Source organism: Notechis scutatus, chromosome 2 (assembly GCF_049901735.1).
Source record: "Notechis scutatus isolate UNSWTSFEM ecotype Mainland chromosome 2, rNotScu1.2, whole genome shotgun sequence".
NCBI lineage: Eukaryota > Metazoa > Chordata > Lepidosauria > Squamata > Elapidae > Notechis > Notechis scutatus.
This window is the reverse complement of record NC_142010.1, coordinates 264,102,765-264,117,865: the sequence shown is the minus strand read 5'-3', so window position 1 is coordinate 264,117,865 and position 15,101 is coordinate 264,102,765. Positions and strand designations below refer to the sequence as shown.

At 41.5% G+C, this 15,101-nt stretch overlaps 1 protein-coding gene across 19 annotated transcripts in view; it reads right to left on the bottom strand.

The window, feature by feature from the left end:
* The window catches only part of CELF4 (CUGBP Elav-like family member 4), an 823,187-nt gene that overhangs the window by 778,944 nt on the left and 29,142 nt on the right, over positions 1-15,101 (bottom strand). The window lies entirely within an intron of this gene.

Below are 15,101 nucleotides of genomic sequence, written 5' to 3'. Positions count from 1 at the left end.
CTTTATTATATTATTGTTTTTATTAGCATATAACATAAAATACGAAAATACAAAAGGAACTAATAGGAAAAATAAGGGAGGGGAAAAGGGAAGGGAAAAGTTAAGAAAAAAAGGGAAAAAGAAAGAAAAGGAAGGCATTGGCTTCTTTAGAGAGCAACATTTAAGCTCAAGTTTTTATTTGTACATAATAGTATCAATTAGCCATTTCTAAAACAACAAATTTATCTAAAATCAGTAAAACTGAAAATCAAAGTTTCATTTTTTTCCCACCTCGAGCATAAAGTCCAGAAGTGATTTCCAAGTGGAAGTGAAAGTAATTGTGTGGGTGTTTCCCCCTCCTTTCCATCAAAGCAGCCAATTCAGCCACTTCTGCTCATTCTTATCAGCTTTTGCAACCATTCATCCAGATTGGGAACTCTTACAGTTGCAGATTTAATTTCCTTTCTAAGGTTCCAAGTTGGAAGGAAAAATCCACCTGTTAAAAATCAGTGGGTTTTCTTTCCTTGGTTACAGGTTGTCTTCGACTTACGACTGCGATTGAGGCCAAAATTTCTCTTGCTAAGCGAGAGACACTCGTTAAGTCAGTTCATAATTGTCTCAAAGGTGGTTCTTTTTCTTCAAAAGGAAAATATTTTTTCCTTGAGGAAGAAGAAGAAATCATTTTGCGTCTCATCTAAGAAGCTTCATCATTTCTGATGGCCTTCGTCCTCCTCTTCCTCTTCCTCTTCTCTTTCTTCCTCTTCTTCCTCTCCTCCTCCTCTTCCTTCTTCCTCCTCTTCCTTCTTCCTCCTGCTCCTCCTTCCTGCTCCTCCTTCAATGTTTTTACCACCACCTCCTTCTCTTTCTCCTTCTCCTTCCTCCTCCTTCCTCCTTTTCTTTCCCTTCCATTCCCCCATTCCTTCATTCCTTTGTTCCTTCCTTCCTTTCCTCCTCCTCCTGCCTCCCTCCCTCCCTTTTCCTTCCTCCCTTCCTTCCTTCCATCCTTCCTTCTCCTTCTTCCTTTCCTCTTTCCTCCTCCTCCTCCAGAAAAAACAACAACAGCCCTTCCTTTTGAAGAAAAAAACACCTTTGAGACATTTAACAGACAAGGAAACATTTTGGGATTTTCTGTGAGAGGTAAGACAGGTGAAAACCTGAGAAACATCTTGGTAGCTATCGCATCATTATGGAACGGCTTCTCCCACAGTTGAAGACAGCCTCTGCATGTCTATCTATAGGCAGGTGGCATAGACACTTTTATTTTATCAGTTATTTGGACATAAATGTGTTATTCTTGCTTTATTACCTTTTCCCCCTGTCTTTTAATTTATATTTTCTTGTTTCTGTTTTTTACGAGGAAGCTCTGTAATGGATTCTTGGGTTTTTATGAGGTTATGTGTTATGTTTTATTTGTTTTTATTGTTTGTAAACTATCTAAAGTCTGGTGATGGAGGGGATTGTATAAATATTGCAACTATTCTATATTAGTAGAGTAGAGTAAAGTAAGAGTAGACACAGAAGGGAAGGGAAGGATGAAGAAGGGAAGGGAGAGGAAAGTAGGGTAGAATAGAGTAGACACAGAAGGGAAGGGGAGGGGAGGGGAGGAGAGGGAGAGGAGAGGAGAGGAGAGGAAAGGAAAGGAAGGAAAGAAAGGGAAGGGAAAGGAAAGGAAAGGATGAAGAAGGGAAGGGAGAGTAAAGTAGAGTAGAATAGAGTAGACACAGAAGGGAAGGAAAGGGAAGGGAAGGGAAGGAAAAGTAAGGAAGTAAATGGATGATTAGTTTCCATCTGTTGTTTCTTATCTTGCCTTCTGATGCTTTGGAAAATAAATTGACCCCCTCCTCTTTGTGGCAGCCCCTCAAATACGGGAAGACTGCTACCATGTCCTCCCCACCAGTCCTTCTTTTCTCTAGACTGGCCATATCCAATTCCTGCAAGACCCGTGTTCCTTTCCTTTCGTAAGGTATGGCAGATAATTATCTTTACTGGAAGTTCCTGTAATAATGAACCCACCTTGCATTATGTCCACACATAGTATGAAGTTAGAGACATAAAATATAGAATAATAGAGTTGGAAGGGACCTTTGAGATCTTCTAGTCCAACCCCCCCTGCTCAGGCAGGAAACCCTACACCATTTCAGACAAATGGCTGTCCAATCTCTTCTTAAAAGCCTCCACTGATGGAAAATCCACAACTTCTGGAGGCAAGTCATTCACTGATTAATCAATCAATCAGAATACAGCTAGAAGGGATCTAGAAGGTCTTCCAGTCCAACCCCCTGCTCAGGCAGGAACCCCCATACTATTTGAGTAAAATAATAATAATAATAATAATAATAATAATAATAATAATAATAATAATAATAATAATAATAATACCCTAAAGCATTAAAACAAAGATGATTAGAGGATTGGAAGCTAAAAAAGAATGGTTGCTGGAATTGGGTATGTCTAGTTTAATGAAAAAAAGGACTAGGGGTGACTTGATAGCAGGGTTCCAATATCTCAGGGGCTGCCACAAAGAAGAGGAGGTCAAGCTATTCTCCAAAGCACCTGAAGGCAGGACAAGAAGCAATGGATGGAAACTAACCAAGGAGAGAAGCAACTTAGAACCAAGGAGAAATTTCCTGACAGTTAGAACAATTAATCAGTGGAACATCTCGCATCTAGAAGTTGTAAATGCTACAACACTGGAAGTTTTTAAGAAGAGATTAGACAGCCATTTGTCTGAAGTAGTATAGAGGTTCCTGCCTGAACAGGGGGTTGGATTAGAAGACCTCCAAGGTCCCTTCCAACTCTGTTATTCTATTCTATTTTAAAATCAACGAGAGCCTGCTATTTTTCACCAAAGACACAGATTGCGCAAATAACCATTTCTCTCCAATATTTCCTTCCTAGCTCGCTTCACACTTTTAATTCTTCTTCCCCGCGATGCTTAATACACAACGACTCTGATGAACACAACGAAATAGCTCCAAGTGTGCTGGTTTAAAACTCCCTACAGTCTAGTAAACCAGAGAGGCGTTGTGCGAATGGGGAGTCGCAGCCCTATATATAGCAAATGTACTGAAATTCCTCCAGGGAACAAAACTACTTTCCAAGCTCACATACTGCATGTCGACTCTGCATGTGTGTGTGTGTGTGTTTGTGTCTGTGTGTGCATACGCAGGCACACCCACACAATCTTTTAAAGCATTGCTCATGGCTTGTTTCTGTTTTGCTTAAAGGCAACATCCATTATTCCAGCTTCTTTTTTCCCCCCCTTTATCTATGGCTGCATAGATCCTTTCATAGTCATTCAACATACAGACTGGGTGAAACCAAGTTTAATAGCAGTGACTGTCAAAGGGATCTTGGAGTCTTAGTGGACAACCAGTTAAATATGAGCCAGGAGTATGCGGCAGCAGCCAAAAATAGCCAATGCAATCCAAAGTGTCGGGTCTCTTATAAAGAGAATGTATATAAAATGTTTCATCATTGGCACTTACCGCCAGCAAGGCTAGCCAAAATGTTCCCTAACATGACACCCAATTGTTGGAAATGTAATTACAATCAGGGAACTTATTTCCACATGTGGTGCACAGGCCCGTATGCATGAAAATTTTGGCAAAAAATTAGAATTTGGATTGAGGACATAACAAAACAGAACGTAAAATTCAAACTGGAATTTTTTTTTTTACTAGGCATCTTAGAACCAAATATAGAAAAGAAGCATCAATACTTGATCTTGCATATTATAACTGCAGCGAGAATAAGTTTTGCTCAGAATTGGAAATTGGCTATGACCCCTACAGAAAACATGATAATCAATAAAATACACGAATGTGCCGAGATGGATAGACTAACTAAACTACTAAAAGATAACCAAGACAGTGAATATTACAAAACATGGAATATCTGGTATGATTGGCTAAAGAAAAGGTGATATTTGATGACCCATAACATTTTGCAAATAAGGATGATGTGTAAACAATTGTAAATAAATTATATGTATGTATATATAGAGTTTAAAAGGATGAAGGAGTTATTATGACAATGTATAGCACCCTATCAGAAGGTATCTATTTCTCAAACAAAGCTGTAAAATGTGTATGTATGTATGTGTGTGTGTGTGTGTGTGTGTGTGTGTGTATATATATATATATATTTGTTTTCTGAGGTTCTCATGGTATTTGTATGTGGATCTTTGGTTATTCGGGTTTCTCCAGTAAGATTCAAAGTATCTAGGCCTAGATACTTTGAATCTTCTGGAGAAAACCCGATAACCAAAGATCCATATATATATATATATATATATATATATATATATATATATATATATATATATATATATATGTATGTATGTATGTATGGCATTCAGCTTTGTTCGGTATTTTCCCACGTCATAGTAGTGGTGCTTTTAAAGTTGTAGCAACGTTTCAACAAAAGCCTGATGATGGCAGATGAGATTCTGCTGAAACGTTGCTACAACTTTAAAAGCACCACTACTATGACGTGGAAAATACTGAACAAAGCTGAATGCCATACATGTAAAACCATGAAAACTTAAGAAAATATATATATATATATATATATATATATATATATATATATATATATATATATATATATATATCTTAAGTTTTCGCGGTACTTACATGTATGGTATTCAGCTTTGTTCAGGTATTTTCCCACATCATTGTAGTTGTGCTTACTTACTTACTTACTTACTTACTTACTTACTTACTTACTTACTATTTCCTACCTTCATTTTTTTTATGAACAATTGAAGGCTGCAAATGTGTTTAATATTCCTGCTTCTTCCTATTTTCCACACAACAGCCCTGTGAGGTGAGTTGGGCTGAGAGAGTGGGATTAGCATTAAGTCACCCAGCCAGCTTTCATGCCTAAGGCAGGACTAGATCTCACAGTCTCCTGGTGATTGGCCCATCTCATCCAGTTGGCTTTTATGCCTAAAGTAGGACTAGAACTCTCAGTCTCCTGGGTAGTGTGTCTGTTTTGTTTGTTTGTTTGTTTGTGTGTGTGTGTGTATGTGTGTGCATTACACCCACTCAATCTTTAAAACTTGTTTCAGAAACAGCTCTTAGCTTGTCTTAGCTCTGTCTTGCATGTGCCTCTTTTCCCCCCCTTATCCTTGGCTATGTGGATCCTTCGATAGTCATTCAGCTCAACTCCTCCTTTTGTTCCATTGGCGTCCTTCTTTCTGCCTATTGTGGGTATGTATTATTATTATTTTTTGCATTGTAATGGTTACATTATATGCACTTTGGTTCGGCTTCCATAATTAGAAAGGAATTCATATTTTATTACTGTGCTCTAACAAACAAATTATTCTCCACTTAGAGGAAGGCAGGGGAGAGGGAGAGGAGTCAGAAATATGCCATCAAGATAGCCATAAATATTCCCTGAGAATTCTGCAACAGAAATTTTATGGGAAAAGTCTCTCTGGGAGACTTTGAGCAGGGAGGAGGGGGGAATCCTTATCATCCAGTCCAGGAGATGCTCACTCCGGCATAATTAAAAGCCAACCCATTTTTTTGCAATTGCAACATGCATATAGAAGGGGTTGTAGGGAAAGGGATGGCAGAAACTGGAGGTGGAGTTAAGAGGGGATAAGCCTATCATCCCTACATAGTCACAAGCGAACTAAGTTCAACCTCCCTTGAGTGCCACTCAACTTCAACTAACTCTAACCAAATAGCGACTGTTAGTTAGAACATTCCTGTGTATAGCGTGAGTAGCAATAAATCAATTTAATGGGACCTTTTCGTGTGAACCTGGTCTTTCACACCTGACACCATCCATCTATCCATCCATCATTTCTCCCTCCCTCCCTCCACTATATTTATCCATCTGTAAGAGAACGGATGGCAGGAACTGGGGGGCAGAGTGAAAAGCGGGATCAGCCTAGAATCTCTACATAGTCACAAGTGAAGTAAGCATCCCAGAAAGTGTTTTTAACCTTATCTAAGTCTAACCAAGTGATGTCTGTTACTTGAGAAGATTCCTGGTATTGGCATGAGTAGCAATAAATCAGTTTAAGTCAACTTTCTAGTGTGAACTTGGTCGTTCACACCTGACATCATCCATCCATCCATCCATCCATCCAATATTTCTCTATCCCTCCATCCCCTCATTCCTCAATCCATCCATCCACTATATCTATCCCTCTGTAGAATAGAATAGAATAGAATAGAATAGAATAGAATAGAATAGAATAGGAATAGGAATAGGAATAGGAATAGGAATAGAAATGAAATGGAATGGAATGGAATGGAATGGAATGGAATAGAATAGAATAGAATAGAATAGAATAGAATAGAATAGAATAGAATAGAATAGAAATACAGAAATAGAATAGAATAGAATAGAATAGAAATACAGAAATAGAATAGAATAGAATAGAATAGAATAGAATAGAATAGAATAGAATAGAATAGAATAGAATAGAATAGAATTCTTTTTTGACCAAGTGTGATTGAACACACAAGGAATTTGTCTTATCTTTATATACTCTCAGTGTATATAAAAATACATTCATCAAGAATCATAAGATACAACACTTAGTGATAGTCATAGGTTACTAAACAAGCAATCAAATCATAGTAGGGAATAAATAAAACAATATAAATCATAGAGATACAAGCAACAAAGTCATAAGTGGGAGGAGATAGGTAGTAGGAAGGATGAGAAGAAAAATACTAATACAGTCTTAGTAAATAGTTTGACAGGGTTGTGGGAATTAGTTGTTTAGCAGAATGTTGGAATGGGGAGAAAACTGTCCTTATGTCTAGTTGTTCTGGTTTGCAGTGCCCTATACGTCATTTTGACACTATAGGGCACTGCACTGTGGGAGAATGAGATGACAAAAGCTGGGGGCAGAGCAACTAAGGGTATCAGCCTAGAGTCCCTACATAGTCACAAATGAACGAAGCACCTCAATGAGTGCTTTTTGACCCTTATCTAACCCTAACCAAGTGATGACTGCTACTTGAGAAGATTTCTTTGCGTAGGCACGAGTAGCAATAAATCAGCTTCATTGGACCTGGTATTTCATGCCTGACAGGGGCAGGGTTTTGAACACCTAGGTGTGGAGTAGTAACACTGATGATGTTACCTAGTTGGGGAATGAAATGTCTGCAAGAAAACAACCAGGCTCAGAGAGAACCAAGGACCCCTGATTTCAACCTTGAGCTACAAAGTTTCTCCTTTATTGGAGGTGCCATCTTGAATTTCTTGATTCTCCCCATGGATGTGCCTGGCTGTGGATAGTAATCCTTTTCATTACCCCTACACTTGTTGGAGGGCCATCATCCCAGTCTCAAGAAGGGGTCAAGCAGGGAATGAGCCTGGACTTGTTACACAAACACAAATGGGCAAACTCTGACCTTCCCTGAACACCTTTGAGACTTATCTGGTCTTTCCTAGGTAAAAACTGCCAGTCATGGAAGATTCCTGTAGAATAGGCAGTAAACAATAAAGTAATTCCCAATGATGCTTTTTCGAAAGGCAGTTTGGATTTCCTTTTTTTTCTTGAAGATGTTTCGCTTCTCATCCATGAAGCTTCTTCAGTTCTGCAGAACTCCCCTTTTCTTCAGAGATGAAGAAGCTTCTTGGATGAGAAGCAAAATGTCTTCAGGAGAAAACCAAACCAATTGTCTTTGGGAAAGACAATCTTTAGGACAACCATGACCTGGCTAACTGAGAATCTCTGTAAATAAAGGTTCTTGTTTGAACTCTATGCATGTGGGTCCAGCTGCTCTCCTTAACATTCATCAATGCTCAGGCTGAAAAAATAATAATAATCTGGAGATACATCTTCAATAAATCCAGACTTGGGACTGCCTTCCTGCACCGCTATGCAAAGCAACCATTTTCTTAAGCTTAACACTGTCAAAATTACACCCCATGTATCCCTGTGAGGAAGTCATGAGCAGGATAAATCAAGAAACATTAAATCCACCAGAGGTCTTTAGCCCTCTTCTACCACGCAGCCCCTCAAAAACTTACTAGTGACTCACTAGTCACTTACATCCTTCTCCTCAAGCAGTTACATCAAATACATCCCTATCTAACAAAATGAAATTAAATGTAGAGAAAAGTAAAGTCCTACACTTAGGCAAGAAAAACCCAAAGTACACATATAGACTGGATGAAACCAGGCTTCTTAAGCAGTAACTGTGAGAGGGATCTTGGAGTCTTAGTGGACAACGAGAGAGAGAGAGAGAGAGAGATGGATCTTTGGTTATTCGGGTTTCTCCCGCATAAGATTGGAAGTATCTAGGCAACGTTTCGATGAAGTCTCATTCATCATCTTCAGGCTTGTGTCTTCGGCTCTGTGCTTCTCAGAGTGATGTGAGCTTGCAGCTGCTTCTTCCTTTTAACTGCTAGTGGGGGTGTGACTTGATTGGGTGGGGGATTGGCTGTGTTCTGATTGGGTGGGGGTGTGTTCTCATTGGTTGGGGGTTTTGCTGTTTTCTGATTGGCTGGGGGTGTGTTCTGTTCAGGTGGGGGCTTGGTTGTGCTCAGGTTAGTCTTATATATATATAACTCTGAGTCTTATATATATATATAACTCTATATATAACTTACTCTGAGAAGCACAGAGCCGAAGACACAAGCCTGAAGATGATGAATGAGACTTCATCGAAACGTTGCCTAGATACTTCCAATCTTACGTGGGAGAAAACCCGAATAACCAAAGATCCACATACAAATACCCACGAGAACCTCAGAAATATATATATATATATATACACACACACACATATATATATTTGATTTGTCAATCGCTTAAAAAATAGGTATAAGTATAAACATGAGTAAGAATACAGAAAATAGATACAACTAAACGGAGACAATAGGACAGGGAGGGGAGGCACAATGGGGCACTTATGCATGCCCCTTACAGACCTCTTAGGAAAGGGGTGCCAGCCATGTGGCAGCAGCAGTCAAAAAAGCTAACGCGATCCTAAATTGCTTTAACAGAAGGATACAATCAGGGTGGGATACAGTGGTGGGATTCCAAAAGTTTTACCAGCGGTTCGGTGGGCGTGGCTTGGTGGGTGCGCTTGGCATGGGTGCACACACTTTGCGCGCGCACGCCGAACATGCACTTTGCCCTCCTGCAAGCCTGCACTCTCCCAGTCACTTTAGCAGCTGCTGCACAGCACTCTGCTCTGCTGCGCAAAGCAGCCGCGCTTCAAAAGCGGAGGATAAGGGTGCGTATGGGAGCCCGGGCAAAAGAGTAATGGAGAGAACCGGTTTGCTGTCTGCTGCTCAACACTGCTACCAGCTTGGCCGAACCGGGCCGAACCACTGGTGGGATTCTCCCAGTTCAGACCAGATCAGGCGAACCCCTAGCTGCAATGATCAGCTGGTTCCGAACCAGTTCGATCCAAATAATATGTGGGCCCACCCATCTGCCCTGCACTGTACTCACCTATATCTACTCTGCTGATTCGCGCCTCGGCTGTGTTACTTCCCTGAGGTAACATTGAAGGTCAGTAATTGAGATAGCCGTGCACGTGTGAGTAGTGAACCAGTTTGTTACGCCAGGAGAATCCTACCACTGGATTCAGTCAATGCTTGTGCAGGGGTTGGACTAGAAGACCTCCAAGGTCCCTTGCAACTCTCGTTATTCTGTTACTCTCTTGTCTTCACTCTTATGAACCAGTCTTGTGTTGCAAAAAAAAAACAAAAAAAAAAAAACGGACCCTGTCACATTCATTCAACCTGTCTATGGAGGCTCTCAATCACGAGTGGTCATTGGTGGTCCCGGAACTTGGTTTTCTTGCAGAAATTTCAACAGGAGGTTGGACTAGAAACCTCTGAGAGCCCTTTCAGATCTGCAATTCTATTTACTTTCCTTTTTTTTTCTCTGCTTCTGCGGCATTAAAACAACAGCTGGGTGGATGGGAAGGGGTTTGTCATCACCCTCTCCCCTTTTTCCCTTCGATCTTTCCCGTCCATTTGCTTTCCAGCTTTTTCCAGTCTGCGGCTGCTATTTTCTTTAACTTAGAAAGACGCTGCCTCGACCATTTGCCAAACCCCTGACTGTGCACTGATGCACATAAACACTTAGCTTTGAACACAATCGGAGAATGAAAAGGACTATTTTTAAAAAATTTGCTGCCGTAGAGTAATATACCAATTCCTTGATGCCTGAGGTGGGGTGGGGTGGGAAAACAGAAAGAAAGGGAAAAAAAATCCATCCTGGCATCCATTATGGCATATGTGTGTGTGTGTAACCCACCTGCCTCCTTATTTTTTTTTCCCCCAAGGAAGAAAGAAACAAATTACCATAATTTAAACGCTTTTCATGGAGTATAATGATGCTTGCAGAGTTCCCTCACACCCCCTTTTCCATTCCTTGGTGCTGCCCCAGTTTGAACGTCGGTGCATAATCAGTCATATTTTTTTTTCACCAACGTTCAGGGCAAGTTGCAATTGCAGAGAAAGAAACCGGTCGGATCAACTTTCGAGACTGCAATCCTAAGCATATTCCTTAACCGGAATTCTTTTCCCTTGTTTCTTAAAAAAAAAAAAAAAGAGCTTTGTTTGGGGGTAGACAAGTAGAAATAGCATTAGCGCTAAGACTTATATACTGCTTCACAGTGTTTTACAGCCATCTCTAAGCAGTTTACAGAATCAGCCTCTTGCCCCCAACAATCTGAGTCCTCATTTTACCCACCTCGGAAGGATGGAAGGCTGAGTCAACCTTGAGCCTGGTGGGATTCGAACTGCCAAACTGCAGGCAGCCGGCAGTCAGCAGAGGAGCCTGAAGTACTGCACTCTAACCACTGCACCACTGTGGCTCAAGGAAGGAAGGGAGGAAGGAAGGGAGGGAGGGAGGGAGGGAGGAAGGAAGGAAGGAAGGAAGGAAGGAAGGAAGGAAGGAAGGAAGGAAGGAAGGAAGGAAGGAAGATATGAAAGGTATAGCAATAGCACCTAGACTTATATATCACTTCACATTGCTTTCCATCCCTCTCTAAGAGGTCCCCATCCTCCCAGACCCCAAAAAATGCTGAGTCAAGGAAACAGCATGTTTCTTTTCTTTTATTTCTTTGGATAGGAATAGCACTTACTGGAGACTTATAGACCACTTCACAGTGCTTTATGGCCCTGTCCAAGCAGTTTACAGATTCTTCCTGTTGCCCCCAACAATCTGGAAGGATGGATGGATGGATGGATGGATGGATGGATGGATGGATGGATGGATGGATGGATGGATGGATAGATAGATAGATAGATAGATAGATAGATAGAGCCATAGCAATAGCATGTAGACTTATATACCGCTTTATAGTGCTTTCCAGCCTTCTCTAAGCGGTTTACAGAGTCAGCCTCTTTCCCCCAACAATCTGGGTCCTCATTTTACCCACCTTGGAAGGATGGAAGCTGAGTCAACCTTGAGCCTGGTGAGATTTGAACTGCCAAATTGCAGTCAGATGGCAGTCAGAAGAAGCAGCCTGCAGTATCGCACTCTAACCACTGCACCACTGTGGCTCATAGTAGAGGATTACCCTCTTAAACTATGATTACATTGTTTTCTGAATAAATCCATTCAGGTAGTTCTGGACTTGAAACCATTTTTTTTTAGTGTCCCTTCGAAGTTATGAAGGCAGTGGGGGGGGGGAAGCTTTTTTTCATGCTTATGATAGTTGTAGCATCCTTCCGGTCACTTAAATAAAATTTGGATGCTTGGCAACGGGCATGTGTTACAAACGATGCCGTGTCCTGAGTCATGTGATTCCTGTCTTCTGACATTAGGGAAGCCAGATTCACTTAAATATTGTTTGGTCTTGTGGTTAAGACACTAGAGCAAAATGAGAAGACACCAAAAGTTCTGGTCTCATCTTGTGCATAAAAACTGGATGGGTGACTCTGGGCCAATCACCAGGAGAGGGGGGGGGGGGCCCCCCCGCCCGCCAAGAAAAGGGGGGGGGGGGGGGCCGCCGCCCCCCACGGCGGAGGGGGGTGGTGCTTTCTTGCCCAAACAAAAAACCACGGGGGGGGGGGGGGAAACACCCAAGAGGCGTGAGTTCTAGTCCTGCCTTAGACATGAAAGCCAGCTGGGTGGCTCTGGGCCAATCACCAGGAGATAGTGAGTTTTAGTCCTGCTGTAGGCACAAAACCCCTGGGCGACTTTTAGCCAATGACCAAAAGAGGTGAGTTCTAGTTCCACTTTAGGCACAAAAGCCACTGAGTGACTTTGGGCCAATCACCAGGAGACAGTGAGTTCTAATTCCACCTTACAAATGAAAGCCAACTGGATGAGTTTGGGCCAATCATCAAGAGACAGTGAGTTCTTGTCCCGCCTTAGACATGAGAGCCACCTGCTGACTTTGGGCCAATCACCAGGAGACTGTGGGTTCTAATTCCACCTTACAAATGAAAGACAGTTGAATTACTCTGGGCCAGTCATTCTGTCTCTCTTAGCCCAAACCAACTGACAAGGTTGTTGTTATCAGAAAAATAGGAGGAGGAAGCTATGTCGGATATGTTCTCCGCTTTGAGTTATTTATAAAAATAATAAAGGCCAGACTACAAATAAATAAAATCAGCAATAAATATATGTTCAGAAGCCCTTGGGTTGAGCTTCAAACAAGACTGGGTTTGCCGGATTGGGATTGTAACTGCTGTTTTATACATATAATCATACATTGCAATGTCCTACCTGTCAATGAATACTTCAGCTTCAACCATAACAACACAAGAGCACACAATAGATACAAACTCAATGTTAACCGCACCAAACTTGATTGCAGGAAATACAATGACTTCAGCAATAGAGTGGTCAATGTGTGGAATACTCTACCCGACTCTGTTGTTTCTTCCCCAAACCCCAAAAACTTTAACCTTAGACTGTCTACTATGACCTCACCCCTTTCCTAAGAGGTCTGTAGGGGGCGTGCATAAGCGCACCAACGTGCCTACCGTCCCTGTCCTATTGTTTCTCTTATTCTTTTATTTTTCTTATATGTACCCATTTCATGTATTCACAACTATGTATACATTTATACTTATTATCTTGTAAACAATTGGCAAATCAAATAAATAAATAAATAAATAAATAAATAAATCCTTGTTTCAGGTACAGCATTCATATATAATCTTGGTTTGATGCTTGGTGCTTCAATGCTGCCTACGATGTTTGGCCTTGATGTTCTTTCTCCAAAGCAAAGCAGGTTTCTATCATCTCCTCATAGCTCAGAGTGATGGGTTAGGCAGTCCATCCCAGCAGCAGAATGCAGTTTGGCTTGATCGTAGGCAGGAAATCCAATCTCTCCCTCCCTATTTTTCCTCTCTGGATCCACAGACTAATTTTAGTCGGTGAGCTAAAAATTGGGAGTTGACTGCCCCCGCTGGAAGCTAACGGAGAAATCAGAGACACACAATCCTTAACTCTTAAAACAAACAGTAATAATAACCCACAACTGGCAAGGACAGTCCGAAAGGGTCAACTTGCAAGCAAGGAAGAAATGGGGGGAGAATTAATACATTTCCAACTGGCCTGCCTCTCCCAAAGTCTTGGAATTCTCCTTCAGACTGAATAATAAAAAGGCATTAGATGATTCTCCGGCTTAAACTTGTCTTATTGAATTAACTTGCCGAGCAAGCCAGCAACAGCTGAGAGGCCACAAGCTTTAGCTAAGCTTGCAAGAAGCTACTCCTGCATGGGGCTATTCTCAAGCAGTGTGGGGTGGACAACCGTGGCCCCTCTATCTATCTATCACATATACAGAGCTCTGTCACCATTTCTGTCTTTTCCAGCAAGCTGTTTTATATGTGTTTAAAAGGAGTTGTAGAATAAGGTCCTGGATATAAAGATACAGGAAGAGGATCCTTGGAAGAAAGGATTTCCAGAAGGAAGAAGATTTGTAGTTGAGGGGTTGAAAGGAGAGGTTCTTAGAGCCCTTGGAGTTTGGTGAGTTTTTTTGGCAGACGTTTCATGACCCAACTAGTTAACCTCTTAAGGTTAGTAGGGAGGGTTGGTTTGCTCTCAATTAATAGAAACTGAGAACAAACCCCACTCCGGACTAGCACTGATGAGGTTACCTAGTTGGGTCATGAAACGTCTGCAAAAAAGGTACCAAAATCTGAGAGCACCAAGTATGCCAATTCGTCCTCCTCCTCTCCTCTTCCTCTCCACAAACCTCACTCTGTTCTCACACTGATGATGTTACCTACTTGGGTAATGAAATGTCTAAAAGAAAACCACCAAGCTCAGAGAGGACCAAGTATGCCAATTCCTCCTCCTCTTCTCTTCCTCTCCACAAACCCCAATTCCTCCTCCTCCTCCTCTCCACAAATCTCACACTGATGAAAGGATCCTACTGTAGTTGTAGTAAACCTCCTCCTCCTCCTCTCTATAAACCCCACTTCATTCTCACACTGATGACATTACATACTTGGGTAAGGAAATGTTTGCAACAAAACCACCAAGCTCAGAGAGCACAAGAATCCCACAATCCCTCCTCCTCCTCCCAAACCCCACTCCATTCTCATACTGATGAGGTTACCTACTTGGGTAAGAAAATGTCTACAAGGAAGCCACCAAGCTCAGAGAGCACCAAAGACCCCTCAAGAAAAAGGTTTGCTGGGAGAATTAAATAGGGAGAATGGGATAGAAACTGAGCTGTGAAACTTAAAAGTAGGACAAATAGAATTCCCTTTCAACAATCCCTTGACTTCTCCCCATCAGGAGCTGCAATATGCATAAAATTCAGGATCATCCCATTAAAATTCATCAAAGCCCTTTTCCAGCTCTTTAGTGCATTTTGAAGAAAAGAGAGCCAATGCCTCGCCTGCTCCTTCCAATGGCCTCCTGGAATGTAATTAACCCTTATTCATGGGTCTCTTCTTCCAACTAATCTTTCCACCCTGCGCTGTCCAATGCATTTTTAATACCGTGGTTAATTCTGGCATCCCAAATCCTTGGTGTGCTCCTAACACAACAAGGCTTCGACAAAAGGAAAGATGGAAGGAAAAAGGAGAGAGACAGAGACAGAGAGAGAGAGAGAGAGAGAGAGAAAGAGAGAGAGAGAGAGAGAAAGAAAGAAAGAAAGAAAGAAAGAAAGAAAGAAAGAAAGAAAGAAGAAAGAAAGAAAGAAAGAAAG